At 38.6% G+C, this 5,624-nt stretch overlaps 1 protein-coding gene across 1 annotated transcript in view; it reads left to right on the top strand.

Annotated features, from left to right (window-relative positions):
- The window catches only part of BRAF (B-Raf proto-oncogene, serine/threonine kinase), a 206,708-nt gene that overhangs the window by 82,000 nt on the left and 119,084 nt on the right, over positions 1-5,624 (top strand). The window lies entirely within an intron of this gene.

The following is a 5,624-nucleotide window of genomic DNA, read 5'->3' as shown; positions in this document are numbered from 1 at the left end:
TGTTAGCCAGGATGGTCTCGATCTCCTGACCTCGTGATCCGCCCGTCTCGGCTTCCCAAAGTGCTGGGATTACAAGCTTGAGCCACTGCGCCCGGCCCATCTTAAGACTTAACTCTAAATGATGAATGGACAGTTAAGAATAACCAGATATTTAAAGAAAGCTTTCAACAGGAAAGACAACAGCAGAAATGGTCAACAGAAACTCAGAAATAGTGCAGAAAATAGAAGAAAACTTAAAAATAACTATAATTAACATCAGAGATAAGATCCATTAGTCCAGTCTTGCTTCATAGCAGTACTAAAGAAGCAAAAGTAGCAGAGAACAAGAAAGACCTCTTAGAAATTAAAAATACAATAACCAGAAATTTATTTTTATTTTTTTAATTTTTAATTCTCAGCAAGGCAAGTTACTTCTGTAGAAGGGTGCACCCTTACAGATGGAGCAATGGTGAGCGCACACTTGGACAAAGGAAGGGAAGGGGTTCTTATCCCTGACGCATATGGCCCCTGTTGCTGTGTCGTTCCCCGTTGGCTAGTGTTAGAGCGCACAGGCTAAACTAACTCCGATTAATAGCCAGAATTTTTTTTTTTTTTTTTTTTTTAAAGAGAAAGCACATAGTTTTGGAGCTCAGCAAACCAGTTACCATATTGGAAAATGAAGCAATTTTGTAAAATATTTTTTCTAGAATGAGTCTCCCCAAAATTGGTTTCTGCTTCCTTATAGGTAAAATTTATAATTTTTAAATAGCTCAACATTGTTTAGGTTTACTGTTTAATAGTGCCTTGAGGTTTGTGTCAAGCCTTGAGCATAGTTGTAAATTTATATTCATTAATCCTATGAGTTAGTAGGTGCTGTTGTAATCACAGATGAGCTTTCTTAGCATTAGTTTTCTTATGTAGTCAGACTCCACAGCCAACAAGGTGTTACAGAATCTAGGTGGTAAGGCTCTAGAGCCCATACTGCTCACCACTACCCTACACCCCCTTTGTCTATAAAAGCTGGCTCAGCTATCATCACTAGTGATGCAAGGGGATGGAGAACTCTAAATTAGAAATGAGCAGGTTGCCATTTGGCTCCAAATACCAGAGGTTTTTAAGCACAGATTGAAAGACTTCTAAACTAAATCTCTAACTTAGTTATTTAATTACTTTTTGAAGGGCAAGTTAAGTCTTAAGTATTTTATGAGAAAGTAAGTTTATATTTCTAAAGTAAACTTGGAAGTTTGGAAATAACAGCTAATACGCTGTTTTTTTCTCCTCCTCTTCATATGGCTTATCCCAGATCACACTCGTAGTTAATATCAAAGCTAGGACTAGAATTCTTATTTCTCATTACCAGTTAGTGTACTTCCTAATGTGCTGTGCTGTCTTCTATACATATATTATTAGGAGGCTGATCAAAGGTGTCATAAGGAAGCAAGTACTCCTAATGAGAATGGCAATTTTTTATTAACCAGAATTAGACAATATAACCAGCAAATTTTTTTCCAACCATTTCTGTGTCTTGGAGACTTTGAACCCATGCTGAGATGTAATTCATTTGCATCAATAACTAGGTCCTACTATAGCAGTGAGTCACCACCCCCTCCTCACATATCTCTTCAGGCTTTTTACTATTTGAAGACTGATCACTAACAACAAAAAAACCTTAGAGCTTCTTTTTCTGTGCCCAGTACTGTGTTAAATGCATTTTATTACTTAATTCATTTTCTATAGTTACTTTGAGCACTAGGTACTAGATATTTTTGTTATTCCCATTTTACAAGCGAAAAAACAGAGAGAGGTTGAGTAACTTGATTCAGGTGACACTGCTGGTTAGGTGAAGAAGGCAGATGTAAGTCAGAAATCTGTGCTCTTGATCTCTATCTTATTCTACCTTTATCTTGACGTTGTCCTGTCTTCCCCTACCCTCACCTCCCAGACAGCTTTTCTTATTTCGGCTAAATATTTCTATTCCCTTCAGCCATAGCCATTCTTTGTAACATAATTTATGGACCTTTTATTAGATATAGTCTTTTTGGTTGGTTCTTTTAGAATTAGACACACAAAATTGAACTACTTATTAAAATTAAACCTGACTAGGACAGCATACATCAGACCGTAACTCCCAGATTATATTATTAGCTTGTGGTAAAACAGATTTTTATTCTTGGGGGCTTGTGCTATACAGTGTGTGTGTATTATGTGTATGTAGTATGCAAATGTATGCATATATGCACATACATACACACACACTGAAGTTGACAGTATAATATAATGATTACGATGAGCCGTGGAGTCATACAGACTCCATGTTTGAATCCCAACTGTGGCTTAGTTTCTGTACTCAAGATATCCAGCCTTCTTATATCCCACCTCATTAGTAAAGTGGGAATAATATCACACCTTGGGTAATTTAAGGATTAATTGAGTTTATAATTATGAAATAACATAGTTCCTGATACAAATACTAAGAATTCTATAAATAGTTGATTCATCTTGTACTGTTCTAGGCCTTAGGGAATAGCAATTTTCTTTCTTTTTTTTTCCCCCTGAGATGGAGTCTTGCTGTCTCCCAGGCTGGAGTGCAGTGGCACAATCTCGGCTCACTGCAACCTCCACCTCCCAGGTTCAAGCAATTTTCCTACCTCAGCCTCCCAAATAGCTGTGACTACAGGCATGCACCACCATACCTAGCTAATTTTTGTATTTTTAATAGAGATGGGATTTCATCATGTTGGCCAGTCTGGTCTCAAACTCCTGACCTCAGGTGATCTGTCCACCTTGGCCTCTCACAGTGCTGGGATTATAGGCGTGAGCCACCGCGCCTGGGCGGGAGTAGCAATTTTTTAAAAAATGGCCAACAATCTCTGCCTTTTTAAGCTTGTGTTTTATTGAGGGGAGGGAGATATAGACAATGAACATGTAAATGATTTTTAGAACATTGCACTTACCACCATTTTAATTTTTTTATTTTTTGTTGAGATGGAGTCTCGTTTTTTTGCCCAGGCTGGAGTGCAGTAGCACAATTTCAGCTCACTGCAGCCTTCTGTCCTGGGTCCCCTGGGTCCAAGCGATTCTCCTGCCTCAGCCTCCTGAGTAGCTGGGATTACAAGTGTGCGCCATGACTCCTGACTATTTTTTGTATTTTTAGTGGAGACAGGTGTTGGCATGGTGGCCAGACTTGTCTCAAACTCCTAAACTGAAGTCATACACCTGCCTCAGCCTCCCTAAGGGCTAGGATTACAGGTGTGAGCCACCGTGCCTGGCCATTACTATTTCATATACTATGAATGGACTCTCACCAGCCCAAGAGAAAAGACCTGTACATACTGATATTTGAAGGCCCATCAGTGAAGAGCCAGATCTACTGATTACTCACTGAGACCCACCATTCTGCAGGTTTCTAATCTGCCATTTAAGATTCCTTAACACCTTTTATGTTTTCATTGGGGTAAAATATGCCTAACAAAATTTACCATTTTAACCATTTTTAAGTATATGGTTCTATGGCATTAAGTCCATTCATGTTTTTGTGTAACCTTCACCACCATCCATCTCTAGAAATTTTATCCAAAACTGAAACTCTCTAGCCATTAAACACTAAATCTCTATTTCCTTCTTTCCCTAGTTCCTAACAACCACCGTTCTACTTTCTGTCTCTGATCTATGAATTGGACTACTCTAGGAACTTCATATTAATGGAATCATTTATTTGTCCTTTTGTGACTGGCTTATTTCATTTAGCTTAATGTCTTTGAGGTTTATCCATGTTGCAACAAGGATAATGCATATAGCAAAATTTTTTTCCTTTTTAAGGCTGGGTAATAATCCATTGTATATATTTACCACATTTTGATTATCCATTCATCCATCAATGGACACTTGGGTTGCTTCCAAGTTTTGGCTATTATCAGTAAAGCTGTGAACATGGGTGTATGAGTATCTGTTTGAGTTCCTTTTACTTCTTTGGGGTATATACCCAGGAGTAGAATTGCAGGATCACATGTTGATTTTATGATTATTTTTTCTGGAGTTGCCACACCTTTTTCTGTAGCACCTGCCCTGTTTTATATTCCTACTGGCATCGCACGGGGTTCTAATTTTTTACATCCTTACCAACACTTACTGTTTTCTGTTGATTAAAAAAACATAGCCTTGGCCAAGCACGTTGGCTCACACCTGTAATCCCAGCACTTTGGGAGGCCGAGGTGGGTGGATCACGAGGTCAGGAGTTGGAGACCAGCCTGACCAACATGATGAAATCCTGTCTCTACTAAAAAATACAGAAATTACAGGTGTGTGTAGTGGTGCGTGCCTGTAATCCCAGCAATTCAGGAGGCTGAGGCAGGAGAATCGCTTGAACCCGGGAGAAGAGGTTGCAGTGAGCCAAGATCATGCCACTGTACTCCAACCTGGGGGACAGAATGAGACTGCATCTCAAACAAAACAAAACAAAACAAAAACATAGCCTAATGTGTGTGAAGTGATACCTTATTATGGTGCTGATTTGCGTTTTCCTGATGACTAATAATGTTGAGCCTTTTATTATGTGCTTATTGGCCATTTGTATATCTTTTTTGAGAAATGTCTGATTTAAGTTCTCTGTCCATTTTTTAATTGGATTGTTTGTTTTGTTGTTATTGAGCATAGTTCTTTATATATTCTAAATATCAGTTCTTATTGGATATTTAATTTGCAAACTTTTCCCCATTTTGTGGGTTCCCTTTTTGCTCTGCTTATAGTTTTTAAGTCCAAATTATCTGTTTTTCTTTTTGTTGCTCGTGCCTTTAATATCATATCCAAGAAAGCATCACCAAATCCAGTGTCATGACATTCTTCTCCCAAATGCTCTTGCGTTTGGGTCTTTGATCCATTTTGAGTTAATTTTTATATATGATGTAAGGTAAGGGTCCAACTTCATTCTTTTGCATATGGATACCCAGTTTTCTCAGCATCATTTGTTGAAAAGACTGAATGGCCTTGGCACCCTTGTCGAAAACCATTTGACTGTATATGCAAGAGTTTATTTTTGTACTCTCTGTTCCATTGGTCTCTATATCTGTCTTTATGCTGTCTTCTTACTGTTTTGATTACACTAGCTTTGTAGTAAGTTTTGAAATAAGAAATGTGAGTTCTCCAACTTTGTTCTTTTTCAAAATTGTTTTGGCTATTCAGGATACCTTGAGATTCCATGTGTGTGGTTTTTGTTTTGTTTTGTTTTGTTTTTTTGAGATGGAGTCTCGCTTTGTCACTTAGGCTGGAGTGCAGTGGCATGATATTGGCTCACTGCGACCTCCACCTCCCAGGTTCAAGCAATTCTCCTTCCTCAACCTACTGAGTAGCTGGGATTACAGGCACCTGCCACCATGCCTAGCTTTTGTATTTTTAGTGGAGATGGGGTTTTACCTTGTTGACCAGGCCAGTCTCGAACTCCTGACCTCAAGTGATCCATCTGCCTTGGCTTCCCAAAGTGATGGGATTACAGGTACAAGCCACTGTGCTCGGCCTCCATGTGAATTTTAAAAAGGATGTTTCTGTTTTTACAAATAGGTCATCAGGATTTTGATAGGGATTGCATTGAATCTGGAGATTGCTTTGGTTGATACTGACATCTTAAGACTTCTTTTTTTTTTTTGAGACGG

The sequence above is a fragment of the Colobus angolensis genome, unplaced genomic scaffold (genome assembly GCF_000951035.1).
Source record: "Colobus angolensis palliatus isolate OR3802 unplaced genomic scaffold, Cang.pa_1.0 Scaffold2, whole genome shotgun sequence".
NCBI classification, from domain to species: Eukaryota; Metazoa; Chordata; class Mammalia; order Primates; family Cercopithecidae; genus Colobus; species Colobus angolensis.
This window is presented reverse-complemented; position numbering and strand designations above follow the sequence as displayed.